The 20,757-nt window shown below is 38.3% G+C and overlaps 1 long non-coding RNA gene across 4 annotated transcripts in view; it reads left to right on the top strand.

The window, feature by feature from the left end:
- Window positions 1-20,757, top strand: part of LOC117201207 (uncharacterized) — a 94,015-nt gene that overhangs the window by 32,854 nt on the left and 40,404 nt on the right. For 3 of the 4 annotated variants that reach the window (XR_004483184.2, XR_004483181.2, XR_004483183.2), the window contains exon 2: window positions 507-630. This is a non-coding gene — a long non-coding RNA (uncharacterized LOC117201207). Of the gene's footprint in view, window positions 1-506; window positions 631-12,823; window positions 12,902-20,757 lie in introns of those variants that run through there. The other variant, XR_004483182.2, reaches the window with a different exon arrangement.

Below are 20,757 nucleotides of genomic sequence, written 5' to 3'. Positions count from 1 at the left end.
TGTGTTGGGTCTTCGTTTCTGTGCGAGGGCTTTCTCTAGTTGCGGCGAGCGGGGGCCACTCTTCATCGCGGTGCGCGGGCCTTTCACTGTCGCGGCCTCTCTTGTTGCGGAGCACAGGCTCCAGACACGCAGGCTCAGTAGTTGTGGCTCACGGGCCTAGTTACTCTGCGGCATGTGGGATCTTCCCAGACCAGGGTTCGAACCTTTGTCCCCTGCATTGGCAGGCAGATTCTCAACCACTGCGCCACCAGGGAAGCCCAACAATGCTATACTTTTAACAATATTGAAATTGCTTTTTGTTAATATAACGATTATTAATCTGGAAATTTGGTAAAATTCTGTAACAAGCAAGCTAAGTCTTGAAAGAAAGAAAACCTCAATTTTGATTCTGGTTCAAAATTCAAGCCCTATTCATTTTATTTCTAGGCTTATAGAGTAGCAACGGTTGCCAAAATATCAAGCGTAAACTGTACATTTAATGAATCACACTTTCATTTACCTTTTAGGATTGGGCTGTTGGAAGTTCTGTGATGTGGCTGCTTATGACAATAACCCAGGCTGGTTAAAGAAGGCTAGGAGGCAATAAGATCTTCCTTCTGTTAATACAGTCACTACAGCTGTTACAGAAAGGTAAGGCTGAAACTACTTGGACTAGTTTTCTTTTAACATTAGTTTCCATTTTATGCAACCTATGGGGAAGGAGAGTTATCCAAACTTCAGACTGTGTACCGTTTCGCTCCTGAGCAGGGACACCCACAATGAGAGTATTAATGCTCTCTGGTACTTCCCTCTCATGGAACAAATTTGCAAGGTCTGAGGCAATGATTCATAGTTCAGGAAAGACACACCTTCCAGAAGCAAAGATGAAGAAAGAAGGATATTATATGTTTAGTCTTTGCTATTTTTATCCTTCTGGTTTTCAGTTAAATTGTGACTTACGATCATTTGGTTATGATGACCCATTAATTCACCACACAGAAGCTCCATTTGAATCAAAGACTCCTTTTTTCAAACTTAAAAGAAAATGAGTCTATATGTTCTTACTCTTTCCCTGTAGTATGTTCTGTCATTTTACTAGTATTCAAAGTCTATCCAATAGGCTTGGACTCATCTTGAATAAAAATTTATAATTTCACATGAATAGTAAGTAGTGGTTAGTATTTTCATTATAATGAACACATATAAAGACCAAATTTGTTTTGTTTTGTTCCTGGCCCTTGTTTATAATATGCACTAAAAATTACCATTGTACTTAGTATTTTTTTTTAACATCTTTATTGGAGTATAATTCCTTTACAATAGTGTGTTAGTTTCTGCTTCATAACAAAGTGAATCAGCTATACATATACATATATCCCCATATCTCTTCCCTCTTGAGTCTCTCTCCCTCCGACCCTCCCTATCCCACCCCTCTAGGTGGTCACAAAGCACTGAGCTGACCTCCCTGTGCTATGTGGCTGCTTCCCACTAGCTGTCTATTTTACATTTGGTAGTATATATAAGTCCATGCCACTCTCTCACTTCGTCCCAGCTTACCCTTCCCCCTCCCTGTGTCCTCAAGTCCATTCTCTAGTAGGTCTGTGTCTTTATTCCCATCCTGCCCCTAGGTTCTTCATAAACATTTTTTTTTAAGATTCCATATATATGTGCTAGCATACCGTATTTGTTTTTCTCTTTCTGACTTACTTCACTCTGTATGACAGTCTCTAGGTCCATCCACCTCACTACAAATAACTCAATTTCATTTCTTTTTATGGCTGAGTAATATTCCATTGTATATGTGTACCACATCTTCTTTATCCATTTATCTGTTGATGGACACTTAGGCTGCTTCCATGTCCTGGCTATTGTAAATAGAGCTGCAGTGAACATTTTGGTCCATGACTCTTTTTGAATTATGGTTCTCTCATGGTATAGGCCCAGTAGTGGGATTGCTGGGTCATATGGTAGTTCTATTTTTAGTTTTTTAAGGACCCTCCATACTGTTCTCCATAGTGGCTATATCAATTTACATTCCCACCAACATTGCAGTAATATTTTTAAGATTGAGGCCGACCTTATTGGTATTGAAATATTTGAACATTCTTGTTGTGTCATATGGCAGGAACCTTGTGCCATATAAAAATACCATCTGTATATTTAATCATGCATAATTTCTCTAGCATATGCCTTTCCATCCAGACTACAAAAGCCCCAAGAACTGTTTTATATAAAGTGTCTATACAAGTGGGTACTTAAACATTTTTGTAGAATGAACTAGCAAAAGAATAGGTAAAGATAAAGATTGCTGAATTAAACAAATGCAGTATCAGCCAAGGCTAAATTCAATCAGTTCAAAAATAATCTTTGAACTGTGAATCAATCAGAAAACTCCTAAAAATAAGTGCTGCAGTCCATCAGTAGATGAAGCCTTAGCATCTCAGTTGTTTCCTATTTTCCAGCTCCTTAATACCTCTTCCAGAATACAGTTTTCAGCACATTGTTTCTTGATTCTGCTGTCTCAAAATGATTAACTTAACACTTGAATAACAGACAGTTGCAGTATGCTTTCTGGCTTCATTTCTAGCCTCTAGTAACCCTAGATATGCCAAGTCCATGAAAATACCAAGTGATTTAATTGATGCCAGTGAGTATGTACTGCACACTTTCTGTGCTTGGTTCTGTGCTATATTCCATACACACCAAGATATTTTATTCCTTTGTCCCTTTGTTAATGGCAGTCTTTCTGCTTTGAATGCTTTTCCCTTCCTTCTTCTCTGGGTAACCACTATTCATTCCTTAAGACTCATCTCAGGCATTACCTACCCCTTAAAGCCTTTCCTGAGCCAAAAGGCTGGGGTCCCATAAGACTATGCACGGCTCTATAACAGAACTCAGCCATTTTATTTTACTACATATAAACACTATCTCTTTATGTATCCATATGTCCCACTAGACTATGTGCTCCTCAAAGTAAAGCAATCAGAAGAGAACTGGCTCTTATTTCCATTACCAAATATACCAACCAACCTGTATGTGCATCCAAATACTTTGTCTTACTTCCTAGTAGAGTGAGTGGACCGTCATTGATTCATTAGGGCCAGTCCATCCACTCGGGTGCTTCCTTTGCACTTGATTTATAGGTTGTCTGGTTATAGAATTTGTTTGGAAATTTTTTCAATTATTAGAAATTTTGAAGGCATTGCTCCATTGTCTTTTTGTTTCCAGTATTGCTGAGAAATCCAAACCTTTCCTACCATCCCTTCTAAAACTCCATATTACATAAAATTTTAATATCTACAGTGATACAATGATACAGTGAATCCCTACCTACTATTATTCCGCTTCCACAATTATCCATTCATAGCTAGTCATGTTGGATCTAGTTTATCCCTCCTCCACAGTTGCCTTTTTTTTCTCTTTACTTATTTTGGTTTCCAGTTTCTGTGGCAGAGCCTTTCTTCTTTGGACTTGTAATCCCTTGGCTCTCTGCTCATGATCAAGAAAGAGTGAGACTAAAAAACTGATTCACACCCTGAGCCTGTGGGAAGGACTTTTCAACTCTGAGCTTCACTGAATCGGAATCTGGGTGGGCCATTTATAGGGGAAACTCTGAGGTCAGTGCCTTGAGGTCTTGCTTTTAGGCAGATCAGCGTCTGTGGAAAGGAGCCTCAGTTTCTTTTCTGGAGGGTAAATGTCTGGCTGCCAGCATGTTGGGAGTTGTACTGGGGAAGAAGGCTAGAGGTGTCTGCATTCAGCAATTCACTGGCCATATGGTCTCCTGGAATCCCTCCTCTGTTTTTCCTAGATTGGAGCAAAGGGACCTGGGATTTTTACTGTTTCTCAAACGGCTTTTGCCTACACCCCCTTATTTAGGAACTCTTCTTCACACTGTGCTTCACATTTTTCTAGCATTGCCAATTTCTGATCGTTTTGAGGCTGTGGTGCAAATTTTGTTGATTTTGAACTTCCCTTGCTGCCAGCTTGGGATCTGAGTTTCTTGGGGGTGCTAAATCAGTTATCACACATCCATCCGCTTTCCACCTTTCAAAATGTTGTCGCTGTCATTTCCTCTGCCGCTTTCCCCACACTTGTAGGTTTAGAACAAAACTCATTTATTATACTTTCACACGGGGTTTGGGGAGGGAAAAAAAAATAGATGTCTGTGTTCACATCATCTTAACCTGGAAGGGGCCCCCACCCCTTTCTTTTAAAACTTAAAATCCCACAACCATTGTTTAATATAAAGGTGAGCCCTGTTCCTTGTGGCTGGCTTCTCTGTAAGGCTTCTGGTGGCTGCTGCGTGCACCAGGGCCTCTGAACTCTTTGGCTTTTCAGTGATAGGGGCAGCTGCTAGCAGGGAGGGTCTGGTCCTGCTAGATGAGGGTGTTTTTGATTTCCTTCCCGAAGCCCCACCCATGTATTTCTGGTAACTGGCCACCAGAGCTTTGGAGATGGGCTAGCAGGTTGCAGAAATGTGGGCCACCCTTCACACAAGCACGGATGTCCACGCAGGGGAGCCGCGCTCTGCACAGGAACAGAACAGGTTCCAGGAGCGTACATTGCAGAGCAAGCAGCTCAGTCATCTCCAGGGGCCACTGTTCACCTTGTTGAAACAGTTAGCTCTTTGTGCTGTGCCAGGGCTGTGGTCACCTTCCTGCTTCCCGAGACCTGCACAGACTGCAGCGGACCCTTGGGCAGCGTGGCTGCTGGCATAGACAAGAGCTCCTCCACATGCGGCTCCACAGCTGGAAGAGGAAGCATCTCTTCTTGAAAATACCTTTTTCGCTGGAATTCTGCAATGCCACACTGGCATGTTTTTGTTTTTTCCTTACTTTAATGGCCACCTAATCGAAAGCAATCATACGGAATGTTTGGAGTTTTGTTTTTGTTCTTTTCTTTTGGAGTGTTTTCTAAATACCAGGACCTAAGATAATGGCAAACAATTAAGGAACAAAACAGACAACTTGCTGTCCTCACAGAGCATGTGTTTCCCTTTTTCTTTGCTGGACTCTTATCCTTTTCCTGACTGCTAAGTTATGTAGGGCCCCAAGGTTTGGTCCTTAGATTTTTTCTGTACTTTCTAAGTTACACCATTCAGTTCCACTGCTTTAAAAACATCTATAAAATGAGAAGTCCAAATCTCATATAACACTGCCTACTCTACATTCTCAGTTGATATCTGTAGTGGGCTAAATGGTGGCCTTACAAAAGATACGTTTATTTTTAATCCTCAGACTCTATGACTGCTATTTTATTTGGAAAAAGTGTCTTTGTAGGTTTAATTAAAGATGTTGCAATGAGGAGATCATCCTGGATTAAACATATAGAACCTAAATCCAATGACAAGTATCCTTATAAGAGAGACACAGAGGAGATGATAGACACAGAAGAAAAAGCAACGTGAAGATGGAGGCAGAGACTAGCGTGATTTGACTACCCATCAAGGAATGCCAAGGAATGCTGGCCATCACCAGAAGTTGGAAGAGACAAGGAACATCTTTAATTAAATCTAAGTGTATAAATATATAAGTATATAAATATGTGTTTAATTATAATTAAACTACTAAATAATTAATTTGAGGAAGTTTTCAGGATATAAAATCAATATAGAAAAATCAATTATGTTTCTATATCCTAGAAATAAATATTCTGAAAATGATACTAAGGAAACAATCCATTTATGATAGCATGAAAAAGAATAAAATACTTGGGTATACTTATTTTTTTAAAGGAGTTTATTTCTTTTTTTTTTAAATTAATTTATTTGTTTTTGGCTGCCTTGGGTCTTCTTTGCTGTGCCCGGGCTTTCTCTAGTTGCAGCGGGCAGGGGCTGCTCTTCGTTGCAGTGCGCAGGCTCCAGTAGTTGTGGCTTGCAGGCTCTAGAGAGCAGGCTCAGTAGTTGTGGCACACGGGCTTAGCTGCTCCGCGGCATGTGGGATCTTCCTGGACCAGGGCTGGAACCCGTGTCCCCTGCATTGGCAGGTGGATTCTTAACCACTGCGCCACCACGGAAGCCCTGGGTATACTTTTAACAGAAGAAGTGCAAGTCATGTACACTGAAAACTACTAAACATTATTGAAAGACAGAAGATTTAAAATAAATAGAAACACATCCCATGTTCATGGGTTGGAAGACAATATTTTTAAGATGTCATTATTCCCCAAATTGTTCTTAAATTCGTACAGAGTTAAGAGAATCATAAATCAAATGAGAATCCTAGCTGTTTTTTGGCAAAAACTGACAGGCTGATCTTGAAATTCATATGGAAATGCAAGGGAGCCTGAATAGCCAAAACAAACTTTAAAAGAAGAATGATGCTGGAGGACTCACATTTCTTGATTTCAAAACTTACTGTGAAGCTACAGTAATCAAGATGGTATGGTACTGGCATAAGGGTAGACTTACACATCAGTGGAATAGAATTGAGGGTCTGGAAATAAACCCTTACATTTATGGTCATTTGATTTTTGCCAAGGTTACAAAGACAATTCAATGGGAAAAGAATATTATTTCCAACAAATGCTGTTAAGGCAACTAGATATCCACATGGAAAAGAATAAAATTGGACCTCTGTCTCTCACCATAAATAAATGGTAACTAAGAATGGAATACTGAAATGTAACAGCTTAAATGATAAAACTTGTAGAAGAAAACATAGGAATAAATTTTCATGGCCCTGGGTTAAACAACACACAAATGACAAAAAAAAAGTAGATAAATTGTACTTATTAAAATTTAAAACTTTTGTGCTTCAAAGGACACCATCAAGAAAGTGAAAAGACAACCCATGGAATGGTAGAAAATATGTGCAAAACATATATCTGATAAGAGATTTGTATTCAGAATATATAAAGAACAACTCAATAATAAAAAGACAAATGACAATTTTAAAATGGGCAATGAATAGACATGGTGCTATGCAAAATGATGGCCCTCCCAAATCTGCCCGTATCCTAATCCCCAGAACCTGTGAATACACTAAAAAAAGCTGAATTGTACACTTTAAAAGGGTAAATTATACAGTATGTGAATTTGATCTGAGTAAAGCCTTTTTCTTTTTAAAGAAATAGTTCAATGAGTTCCCATGTATTCTTTACCCAATTTCATCAATTGTTTACGTTTTTCTTCATTTACTTTTTCATATTCTTTCTCTCTATATATATCTCTTTCTGAAACCATTTGGAAATCATTTGGGATGATTGTGGAATACTACTCAGCAATAAAAAATTAACATGCATGAATCTCATAATAATTATGCAGAGTGAAAGAAGCCAGACAAAGAAGCGTATGTACTGGATGTTTCCATTTACGTAAAACTATGGAAAATGCAAATCAACAGGGGCAGAGAGCAGATCTGTTGTTGTCTGAGGGATGGAGTGGGAGGCTGAGAGGAACAAGAGAGAGGGATTACAAATAATTATCTTGATTGTGGTGATAATTTCAAGAGTGTATAAATAAGTACAAATTTATCAAACTGTATACTTTAAATATGTAGTTTATTGCATGTCAACTGTACCTCAGTAGAGCTGTTTGAAACTTTTCAAGGTGTACACTTTATAAATATAAGCAGTTTATTGTAAGTCAATCATATCTCAAGAAAGTTGTTAAAAGCGTCAGAAAACAAATGAAAATTGAAAAAATACTTCAAATCATAAGCAAAGGGCTAATTTCCTTGATATAAAGTCTCCACCAAATCAATTAAAAAAAACAAAAAACACAATAGAAAAGTGAGTAAATGATATGATCAGATCATGAAAAACAAAATATAATTGGCTCTTAAACCTAGACGGTACTCAACCTCACTCATAAAAAGAAAAATTCAAATTAAAGCATCACTGACACTGCTTTTCCATTCTTAATGGGGCAGATAGCAACAAATTTCATAAAACACTATGTTGACATGAGTTTGGGGAACCATGTAGTCTCCCACATAGATGGTAAGTGTATGGACTGCTGCAACATCAAAGAAGGATACATTGATAATATGTATTTAACTGCTGTATCCTTCCAGGTGGTAATTCCACTTCTCGGAATTTTTCCTACAGATAAACTTGTGTAAGTGCAAAATGACCTATGTTCAATGTTATTCATTAAAGCCTTATTTGTTGTCAGGAGTTTCCTGGCGGTCCAGTATTTAGGACTCCGTGCTTTCACTGCAGAGGGCCTTAGTTCCCTGGTCAGGGAACTAAGATCCCACAAGCTGCGTGGCCCAGCCAAAAAAAAAAAAAGCTTTATTTGTTGATGTTAAAGACTGGCAATAAAATAGATGGAGAGATATACATGTTCTTGGATTGGAAGAATCAACATTGTGAAAATGACTCTACTACCCAAAGCAATCTATGGATTCAATGCAATCCCTATCAAACTACCACTGGCATTTTTCACAGAACTAGAACAAAAAATTTCACAATTTGTATGGAAACACAAAAGACCCCAAATAGCCAAAGCAATGTTGAGAATGAAAAATGGAGCTGGAGGAATCAGGCTCCGTGACTTCAGACTATACTACAAAGCTACAGTAATCAAGACAGTATGGTACTGGCACAAAAACAGAAATATAGATCAATGGAACAGGATAGAAAGCCCAGAGATAAACCCACGCACATATAGTCACATTATCTTTGATAAAGGAGGCAAGAATATACAGTGGAGAAAAGACAGCCTCTTCAATAAGTGGTGCTGGGAAAACTGGACAGCTACATGTAAAAGTATGAAATTAGAACACTCCCTAACACCATACACAAAAATAAACTCAAAATGGATTAAAGACCTAAATGTAAAGCCAGACACTATCAAACTCTTAGAGGAAAACATCGGCAGAACATTCTATGACATATATCACAGCAAGATCCTTTTTGACCCACCACCTAGAGAAATGGAAATAAAACCAAAAATAAACAAATGGGACCTAATGAAACTTAAAAGCTTTTGCACAGCAAAGGAAACCATAAACAAGGCCAAAAGACAACCCTCAGAATGGGAGAAAATATTTGCAAATGAAGCAACTGACAAAGGATTAATCTCCAAAATTTACAAGCAGCTCATGAAGCTCAATGTCAAACAAACAAACAACCCAATCCAAAAATGGGCAGAAGACCTAAATAGACATTTCTCCAAAGAAGATATACAGATTGCCAACAAATATTAGTCATTGAAAGAATGCTCAACATCATTAATCATTAGAGAAATGCAAATCAACACTACAATGAGATATCATCTCACACCGGTCAGAATGGCCATCATCAAAATATCTAGAAACAATAAATGCTGGAGAGGGTGTGGAGAAAAGGGAACCCTCATGCACTGTTGGTGAGAATGTAAAATGATACAGCCACTATGGAGAACAGTATGGAAGTTCCTTAAAAAACTACAAATAGAACTACCATACGACCCAGCAATCCCACTACTGGGCATATACCCTGAGAAAACCATAATTCAAAGAGTCATGTACCAAAATGTTCATTGCAGCTCTATTTACAATAGTCAGGACATGGAAGCAACCTAAATGCCCATCGACAGATGAATGGATAAAGAAGATGTGGCACATATATACAATGGAATATTACTCAGCCATAAAAAGAAATGAAATTGAGTTATTTGTAGTGAGGTGGATGGACCTAGAGTCTGTCACACAGAGTGAAGTAAGTCAGAAAGAGAAAAACAAATACTGTATGCTAACACATATATATGGAATCTAAGAAAAAAAAAAAGGTCATGAAGAACCTAGGGGTAAGATGGGAATAAAGACACAGACCTACTAGAGAATGGACTTGAGGATATAGGGAGGGGGAAGGGTAAGCTGTGACAAAGTGAGAGTGGCATGGACATATATACACTACCAAACATAAAATAGATAGCTAGTAGGAAGTAGCCACATAGCACAGGGAGATCAGCTCGGTGCTTTGTGACCGCCTGGAGGGGTGGGATAGGGAGGGTGGGAGGGAGGGAGATGCAAGAGGGAGGAGATATGGGAACATATGTATATGTATAACTGATTCACTTTGTTATAAAGCAGAAACTAACACACCATTGTGGAGCAATTATACTCCAATAAAGATGTAAAAAAAATGAATTAAACATGATATTTGTATTTAAAAAACAATATGTATAAATAAAGTAACATTTTGTTATCAATGTAAAAAAAAAGACTGGCAATAATGTAATTGCCTGTGCATAGGAGATTGGTTAAATAATTATAGTTTAACTGTTGAATGTAGTACTGTGTATTGGTAAAAAAAGAATGAGAAAGCTTTTTTTTTTTTTTTTTTTGTGGTACGCGGGTCTCTCACTGTTGCGGCCTCTCCCGTTGCGGAGCTCAGGCTCCAGACGCGCAGGCTCAGTGGCCATGGCTCACGGGCCCAGCCGCTCCGCGGCATATGGGATCTTCCTGGACCGGGGCACGAACCCGTGTCCCCTGCATCGGCAGGTGGCTCTCAACCACTGCGCCACCAGGGAAGCCATGAGAAAGCTTTTTATATGTTGGAATGAGAAAATCTTATCTGAAGTGAAAAGAACCAGGTGCAGAACAGTGTATGGTGTGCTGCCATATGGATTTAAAATAAGTCTACAAATGCATATTTGCACAATATACATAAGACTGTACAAGTACATATTTGCCTCTGGGGAGTGGTTTGAAGAAAGGTTCGGGAATAAGTCTTTTCCCTACCTCTCTTTTATGACTTGAATTTTAGATTATTTGAATATATTTCCTTCATTTGAAAAAAAATCTCTCGATTGTTGATACTAATAAGCCCCTCTGGGGCTGCCAAGGTTTTCACTCATAAACAAATTCATTTTGTCTTCCCCCCAGTATTTAAAAATAAGTTTACTTTTAATCCAACATTTCTGGGTGCGTTGTAGCAGAAACTTATTTCATATTTTCAGGTTACATAGTTCATGATATTTCTAGATATTGAAGTCCACATTATTTCTTACCATGTTTCTGGAGGTGGAAGCTGGGTGAAAAAGGTCTGAACATTATTTTTTTTTAACACTTTGGAAGAATATTGCCAAATTGCTCCTTGAAAGATTATACCAATTTACATTCTCACCTGTAGTTAATGGATGTGCCCCTTTTCTTGAACTCTCATTGGCACTTGTGCAATCATTTTCTAAATTCCAATTTTATGGGCTACACTCATATCTCATTATTTTAATTTTCATGTTCTAAATTGTAATGAGTTTGAACACTTTTTCAAAGTTATATTGGTCACTTGAATTCTTTTTTTAAAATCTTTTTTGCTTTTTTAATTAAATAAGTAAGACATTGATTTCATTTTCACAATATATGATTCAAACTATATGGAAATATACAAATATATGTTAGTATATGGTGTTAGGTAAAGAATCTAACTGTATTTTTCCACAGTTAACAAAGTTTTTAAGCCGCCATTCATTAAAAATCTACTCTTTCTGTATTGATTACAAAAGTGCTTCACTAATACTAAATTCTCAGATGTATCACAGAATTTAGAATCTGTTTCATTAACCTATCGGTCTAGTATCAGGCCGGAAGTACATTGTCTAGTTATTTTTGCCTGAGAGTTGTAAATCCATTCTTGACTCTTTTGCTGCCTAATTCTGGAATTGGAAATTTAAATCTAATTACATTAAATTTATAAATGAAATTTAGGAGATTTGAAATTTAACAACATTAATTCATCTTGTCTGAACAAGTTATTTTACTCCGTTCATTTACCACTACTTTTATATTCCCCAGTAAAATTTTGTATTTTTCTTTATGTCAGCACTGCATATTTCTTGTTAAGCTTACTCCAAGGTATTTGGAATTTATAGCCCCTTACTCACTGATTAGATTACTTTACGGTGCTCTTTCGACTTTGTGTCATATTATATCAGCATCCCTCAGTTCCCCTGCCGTCAGAGTAGTTGATGGGAGGTTCGAATGCCATAGGTCTGATGGATAATATTTATTCTCCTTGGGCTTGAATGGACCACCTCTTAGTCTCCATTTATGGCCTGTAGAGAGTTTACAGTGACCCTCTGCTGGAGCAAGGACCAGGTTCTGTAGTAGCTCTCCTTCATTTACATAAACAGCTAACTGGTTGGCTGCCAGCTTTTTAGTGCCACCCCACAGAGAGCTCACCACTTGTGCTCCTGATACTTGCTTGGATATCTCATTCCAGGCACTTCCTTCCTCACAGGGCTTATCCCCACCCAGGGCCCCCTGAACAACCCTAGAAGAAAGTCAATTGCTTGTTTCCATTTGACCCCAGAGAATTGTTCCTATATTGATTAAATAACCATTTGGGATCACAGAACATACAAATGAGCCTGGTTCTCAATCAGAAAATTTTAAAAAGAAAGAGAAAAACAAAGATAATAGCCCTTTTCTATTGAAACTCTCTATACCATGCACTTTCCAAGTGTTTTTTTTAAAGGTAAAATAAAATTTTTTATTAAAAAATTTTTCTTTTCCATTTCTTTCCATTAAAGAATTGTGGTAAAATACACATAACAAAATTTACCATCTTAAACATTTTAAAGTGTACAGTTCAATAGTGCTAAGTACATGTACGTTGTTGTGCAGCCAATCCCCAGAACTTTTTCGTCTTGCAAAACTGAAACTCTATACCCATTAAAAAACAGCTACCCACTTCCCCCTCCCCCCAGCCCCTGGCAACCACCATTCTGCTTTGTTTCTCTGAGTCTGACTACTCTTGACACCTCATGTAAGTGGAATCAGACAGTATTTGTTTTTTTGGAACTGGGTTATTTCATTTAGCAGAATGTCCTCAAGGTTCATCTGTGTTGTAGCATGTATCAGAATCTCCTTCCTTTTTTTTTTTTTTGCCACGCCGTGGGCGTGCATGATCTTAGTTCCCTGACCAGGGATCGAACCTGTGCTCCCTGCAGTGGTGGAAGCGTGAAGTCTTAACCACTGGATTGCCAGGCAAGTCCCTCTCCTTCCTTTTTAAGACTGAATAATATACCACTGCATATATATATCATATTTTGTTTACCCATTCCACCGTTGATGGACATTTGGATTGCTTCTACTTTTTGGTTATTGTGAACAATGTTGCTATGAACATGGGTGTATATACCAATTTCTCTGTGAGACACGTGCTTTCAATTACTTTCTTTTAAAAAAAATTTATTGAAGTATAGTTGATATACAATGTGTTAATTTCTGCTGTATAGCAAAGTGACTCAGTTATATGTATATATATATATTTTCCGTATTCTTTTCCATTAAGGTTTATCACAGGATATTGAATATAGTTCCCTGTGCTATACAGTAGGACCTTGTTGTTTATCCAACCTATATTCAATTACTTTCTAAGTGTTTTACTAGATTTATCTCATTTAATCCTTACTACAACTTTATCAATCAGGTATTACTAATATCCCAGTTTTACTGATGTGAATACTGAGGCGCGTAGAGGCTAAGTAGATAGCTAAGTAGTGGTTATTCTAGAACTCCCATGTTTAATACCCCACTATACTGTTTTGCAAAAGAGACATCTAGGTATCTTGCACTAAGAAATGGAAAATAGAAATAAATACTACGTTTGCATTGGCTATTTATAAAGTAAGAAGTAGACATTGCTTTTTATTATTCATCATATTCCAAGAACAATACAGTACAAATAATATTCAGGTTATTTCTATTCCAACAGAATAACTTAGAAAGTTGAGAGCTATCCAGATAATTCAGGATAACATCCTGATTTTGAGTCATCCATCCGATTACTCAGATAATTGCTTTGATATGAATAATCTAATAAGATTATTTCTTCTTTTTAAAATGTATTTATTTTATTTATTTATCTTTGGTTGCGTTGGGTCTTCATTGCTGTGCGCGGGCTTTCTCTGGTTATGGTGAGCGGGAGCTACTCTTCGTTGCGGTGCGTGGGCTTCTCACTGCGGTGGCCTCTCCTGCTGCAGAGCATGGGCTCCAGGAGCATGGGCCTCAGCAGTCGTGGCTTGTGAGCTCTAGAGCACAGGCTCAGCAGTTGTAGCGCGTGGGCTCAGCCGCTCCGCGGCACGTGGGGTCTTCCCAGACCAGGGCTCGAACCTGTGCCCCCTGCATTAGCAGGCGGATTCCCAACCACGCGCCACCAGGGAAGCCCAAGATTATTTCTTATTTTCAAAATTAAACAAGCTCTCAATTTCCTGTCTGTGTAAACACAGCCATAATGAGATAGATATGATGAAAATTAAAGAAGGAAAAGGGATGACTGGTCTGTGAAAATCGCATGAAGTGGCTCCTTGTTTAGACTGTAAGGATCGATAAGCATTACTTTTAAGGTATATCTTATACTAAAATATCCTATATAATGATTTGAAATATTACTCTAGAAAGCAAAAATGAGCCTGAACACCAGAATTTTCATAGTTAAACAGGCAGTGTGGAGTAGGGAAAAACTGGGGATGGAGTCATCCCATGATCTGCATTCCTGTATCATTGGTTTGATGATGTCTTAACTTACTTACATATATTCCCTATATACTTTTGCAGTATAAATTCCAAAATCTCATGAGAAATGTAAAAATATGTTCTGGGGAATGTTTTTGAATGAGTTGTCTATAAAGTGTATGCGGGGGTGTATTGCATATATATTAATTTTGTTTTTCATTTTTTTCAACTTAGCTGAATATTAAAATTATCCACCTTGTTTCATGATCAAAATACTGCTATATTCTCAGGATCAAGAATAAATATGTTTTATTTCCTGCCCTCCAAATTAACTTATTTGAGTTGTTTTTCTAAGCTATACTGTATTTCATTTCCTTTTAGTTTTCTTTTTTACCACCAGGCATTTTTTCAATTGCTGTAAAATTTATACCCAACAAACACATTTCTTTAAAAAAATGTAAAATCCTTTCTAGAAATAGAAATCACTGAATACTTTTTTCACAAAATCATCCTCAAGATAGATGGAGAATGTTTCACTAAGTCCGATGAGTTTTGGTTGTACAGTGATATATGCCACAGTGGATAAAGAAAATATTTGAGGAAATTTTAAAAATGGCCTCAATTTAAAAATAAGTAAAGCGATATCATACTGTGGAGGGAAATACAGAGATTAGAGCTGAAATTTTCATGATTATTACTCTACTTTGGTCATATTTATATGATGGGATTTTAGGGTGAAAGTATTTGTATCTCATCATAGGGATGTAGGTGATAATATTGTAATAAGGTTAATAGTCAGGCTTCTTCTGGCTACGTGACAGAAACCCAACTCAAATTTGTTGAGATATAAACGTGATTTGAATTCCGCACTGAATCCTAGACAGGGCTGAATAGACAAAACTGGGGCCTAGGCCTTAAAATCAGCTGGAATCAGGGCTTCCACTGCTGCCACTAACTCTGTCTCTTTCTCTGAAAGTCTGCTTCTCTCTCTTTCCCTGTAGACCAGATTCCTCCACATGGCAGGAAGCACAGCCCACTGAAAACTTCCTAAACTTTCCACCATTAACCACTGTAGCAGACGCTGTTGCTGTCCTGGCCGTGTCTCCTTGGCCCATCTATGAGGTCATCTACAGTTGGGGAATTGCTCCCCTCCCTGTCCCAGGCTTCCTACCTCTAGCATCTGCATCATTCTGCCTGAGGACAGCGGCTGGGGGAGCGCGCTGGGACAGCAGGTAGGGCAGACCAGAAGTGCCAGGTGGTTAATATGCCCAGGAGTAATCTTCAGCCAAAGAGGGGTGGGAATTGGTGCATAAATACCTTACTTTCCTCATTCTTTGGGAGGACAATTCTGAGTTTTGTTTTATAGGTCTCTTAGAGGGTTCCCAGCTGGACTCAACACCTTTTATCATTGCTTTCGTCCTTTCCCTGTCTCACTTCACACTCTCTTACCATGCTTCCTGGGATCATCTCTCAGATAGACTACTTGTACCCAAATCCTTGTTTCAGAATCTTTTTTAGGGGGATCCAGACTGAGACAACCACCAGAGAGTAACTAATCTAGGTTTCCTTTGCGACCCAGTGCAAAAATCATAGATTTAATTCTTAGATTGGCCCATTCTGGGTCAGACGCTTACCCATGGGCAGTCAGTAGTAGCCATGGGGACAGGGACATGGTAGCTATCACATGGGTAGACTAGGAGATAAAGTGCTCAGAGTCAAGGCTAAAGTGAGTGGAGAGAAAGAGCAGATCTAAGATACAGGAGAATATTATTTATACAAGATAGGATATATGTTGGGATGATACCTTGATTGGGTATATAAAACAATAGGTCTTTACCCATAATGTAGTTAATAGCATGTTTTATAAAATGCTTGTTCTAAACCAATTTTGGCAGGGGGTAGCTTTGTTTTAAAATAATTTCAGACTTACAAAAAAGTTATAAGAATAGTATGAGGAACTGTCAAATACCTATTGCCCAGATTTACCAATAGTTTATATTTTTTCCTATTTCTTTTAAATTTTTTCTTTTCTTGTTTAAATTGAGGTATAATTGACATACAACATTATATTAGTTTTCATAATGGTTTTATATTTGTATATGTTCCATTTGTTTTTATAATATTCTCTACTTATGTATACATACATATATAACCACATATATGTTTTTATATGTATAGATACATACACTCTATATATGTATATATGTGTAAAAATATATATTTATATTTTTTTTTCTCTGAACCATTTGAGAGTGTGTTAGAGATATCATGCCTCTCTACCCTTAAATACTTCAGTGTGTTTTGCTAAGCACAAAGAATTCTCTTGCATAATTTAAGTGCAGTCATAAACTCAGGAAATTTATTATCGATTTTATACTACTATCTAATCTATAGTCCATATTTGAATTTTAGCAGTTAATTCAATAGTATCCTTTATAGCTATTTTCTCCCTAGTCTAAGATCCAATCAGGGAGCATACACTGTGTTTAATTGTCAAGTCTCTTTACTCTCCTTTAATCTGCAACAGTTTCATCAACATTTCATTTTCATCAACCTTGTTATTTTTGAAGAGTACAATCCAGGTGTTTTAAAGAATGTCCTTCACTTATAAAACCAATATATTTTATTTTATTTATTTTTAAAATTTATATATTTATTTTTGGCTGCGTTAGGTCTTCATTGCTGCGTGGGCTTTCTCTAGTTGTGGCGAGCGGGGGCTACTCTTCATTGTGGTGCGTAGGCTTCTCGTTGTGGTGGCTTCTCTTTGTTTTGGAGCACCGGCTCTAGGCGCGTGGGCTTCAGTAGTTGTGGCACATGGGCTCAGTTGTTCTGCGGCATGTGGGATCTTCCCAGATCAGGGCTCGAACCCGTGTCCCCTGCATTGGGAGGCGGATTCTTAGCCACTGCGCCACCAGGGAAGTCCAAAACCAATATATTTTAAACTAGTGGGTATGTGGGAAATGGAGAGAGAGAGATAGCAGTGAGCCAGGGCTCCTCAGATAGACTTGATAGTCTTCTCATTATCTCTGAAGTGGTTTCCATTCTACCTTATATATAGCTCTGGATAGATTAAACATGAGAGAGAATATTCATTGGTTTAAGCTAGACAGTGCAGTATTATTGGAACATGTGGATGTAATCAAAGTGTCAGTGATGAATTCTTCAAATCATTCTTTTTTCTTTTTTTTAAATAATACTGTTCAAAGGTGGTCTCTAACCAAAACTTCTACATGGAGAGTGGATATGTGGAACATATCATAGAAATTTATAGCTGAGTGGAGCTAGATATATTACTTAGTGCATTTTACAGAATAAGAACTTCAGGTTTACTGAGCTTAAGCAATTTGACTATGTTGGTCAGTGGAAAGCCAAGATCAGATCCCACATCATCCTGATTCCTTGCCCAGTGCTCTTTTTTACTCTGCCCCAAGTGATAAAAACTATGCTACTCACAGTAGTTGTCATCTTGAATCCCATTTGTGATTTGCTGGTAATCTAATTTTCAGTGTATTCAATTCATCTTTTTATTAAAAAAAAAAACAAATGAAGCTTTACCAGGAAAGTTCTCATTTTAAGGGTTACTACTTAAAAAGCATTTCTAAAATTAGCAGCTATTTTGTACCTCAAAACATTCATTCTGCCAACAGAAATGTTTTTATAACCAAATGAACAACTATTTTGATACATTATGATGTCTAAACTCATATATTTTAGTTTTGTTTTTAAGAAGAAAATGGAGTCTCCATTAATTGTTCTAATTTAAGAACAATGTACTCCAAAGGAATGCAGATCCATTCCTCTCGTTAGTGACAAAAATTGAATATAGAGCTCTCCCTTCAACAGGGAGAAATGGTTGAAAGCCAGTCTGGTGTAGTGGGAAAGAGCATGAACGCTAATCAGCCGAATGGAGTTTCAAAGTCTGAGCAGTTAGGGGCTTCCCTGGTGGCGCAGTGGTTGAGAGTCCGCCTGCTGATGCAGGGGACACGGGTTCGTGCCCCGGTCCGGGAAGATCCCACGTGCCGCGGAGCGGCTGGGCCCGTGAGCCATGGCCACTGAGCCTGCGCGTCCGGAGCCTGTGCTCCGCAACGGGAGAGGCCACAACGCTGAGAGGCCCGGGTACCGCAAAAAAAAAAAAAAAAAAAAAAGTCTGAGCAGTCAATACTAGCAGCATGGCTTGGGAAAATTCAGTAATTTTTCTGAGCTTCAGATTCCTCATCTGTGTAATGGGAAAAATAATATCAATTATTTGACTCTCTGGTACTGGAAGTACATACTCTCCAGGATGACACAAATGTATCTTAAAGTGTTTGACATGGCGGCAGTGCTCAACTGTGATTAGTTTCAACTGGGTAATTGGCCAAGTGCTGTGCTATGAGTAGGTACTAAGGAGCGTCCTTATAGGGTGAGGAAGCTGATCCTACCAGCTGGTGCGAAAAATAATTCAAGACTGTCATAAACAGTCCATACAGTTCTCCCCTGAACTTGCTTTGCCCCAGGTTTGGGGTTAACAGCACAGTATTATCCTCCTCTGTCCCACTTTTCTGGTGGGTTAGTTGCATTAAAAAACAAAACAAAACTTCTTTCATTCTTTAAAGCTACTCCAGATTTTTATTTTCACCAGGTTTTACCAGCATAGAAATGTTTTGGGGGTCCTTATGGTAGGGCATGTTCTACATTCTCTTTGAGTGGCCATTGCTGTATTTATGTATTCCTTTCTCAGTTGAAAATATGACCCAGCAATTCCCTGGTGGTCCAGTGGTCTGGACTTGGTGCTTTCACTGCCGTGGCCAGGGCTCAATCCCTGGTCGGGGAGCTAAGATCCTGCAGGGCAGCCAAAAAAAAAAAAAAAAAAAAAAGTATGTATATATTTTAATATATATATGTATATATATAAATTTCAAGCATAGAGTTGCTTGAAATTTTAAAGAAACTCTGTGTTTTTTGTTTTTCTATTAGTTTTCTCATCTCTAAAGCAAATTGGTAAAATAAATTTCATTGTCTTTCATAGGAATATTTTAAAATATTGTTTAAAGTCAGTCATGCCAGGCTAGGCATGAATTACAAAGGTCTGAAAAAGGGACCTATAATGGAAACTGCAACTCAACCATATAATGATGGTATTGCAAATATGAGGCTGAAACAGATTCAGTCACCTCTTGAATGGATTTCTCTCCTTTCAAGTCCCATGGAATTGTTCCTCCCTACTCTTCTCTTCCTGTTTGAACAGAAAAGATACCAAGAGTATTACCAATTATCTGTATGAATCAGTGCTTTCGAGCTTGACAATTTTCTTGGAAAAACATTTTAAAAGAATTTGCCTAGCACATGAAGATGATAAAATGGCTAATTTGGGAGGAACAGGGGAGGTCACAGGTCCAGTTCCCACCTGTAGCAGGCATTCCCTCTACAGTCTAACAGATGGCCAGCCAGGCTCTTTATCATTCAAAATGATAAAATAAATCATTTTAAGGAAAACGGTGAATTTTTTTATATTGGGTTCCACAATCCTTTCCACCTCATTTTTTATCATTGTCTCCCAGACACAGAAAATACAAAATGAAAGCAAACTAGAATACCGTGTTTAAAAAATCTGTATCTATACAATAGAAAGAAGACATTCTTTTTTATTGCATTAATTTTTATTCTTTATTCTGTTGGTGCATAAACATACATAACACACGCCAATAAAGAATGTGTAATACACGAACACACGCATATTCATATACTTTATTTCAGACCACCTCAGATTATTTTTGTAAACAACATTTAAAATATTACATATATAAAAATGTGGTGGTGAGAAGGCCGAGCTGAACATTTTACAGATGGCAGGCACGTGCTAGACACAGCAGAGCCTCAGTCCCAGGTGTGATTCGCGTGCTTGTGCAGGCAGCTCTCAATCATGAGCTGCACTGAGCTTCCCTTTCCTGGCATCTCTATTTCAAAAAGAGCCCAGCAGGTGAAGGGAAAGCTGTAACAGCTGAAAACAGAACCAAATATGATAAAAAGTACTAGTAGTAGATTTTTGAGGGCATATTGTAAGCTTTATTTCTTGGTAGTCTTATATAGTAGGGAATTTCCTTTTCTGTCTGCTTTTTTATCTGTGTCTTGGGAGACCCTTTGATGATCAGCCCTGGTCCGACATTGCGCTTTCCTGCCAAAGACCACGGCTCAGGATGGGCGGCAGTTTCCGGAAGTGCCTCATGTCACACATGAGCGGCTGGCGCTCGAGGTGGAGGAATGACAACGATGGCCTAGAGCCGGTAGGGCACAGCTGTCTGTCACATAGTAAACAGCGACGGCTGCCGATCAAGGCTGGGCTGGAACACATGGCAGGCTGCAGGGACAGAACAGAGCCGCTGAAAATTGAATCCTTCCTCCCAGCTCCTGA

This window comes from Orcinus orca, chromosome 4 (assembly GCF_937001465.1).
Source record: "Orcinus orca chromosome 4, mOrcOrc1.1, whole genome shotgun sequence".
Classification (NCBI taxonomy): domain Eukaryota; kingdom Metazoa; phylum Chordata; class Mammalia; order Artiodactyla; family Delphinidae; genus Orcinus; species Orcinus orca.
The sequence above is the reverse complement of the archived record's forward strand: the minus strand, read 5'-3'. Positions and strand labels throughout refer to the sequence as shown.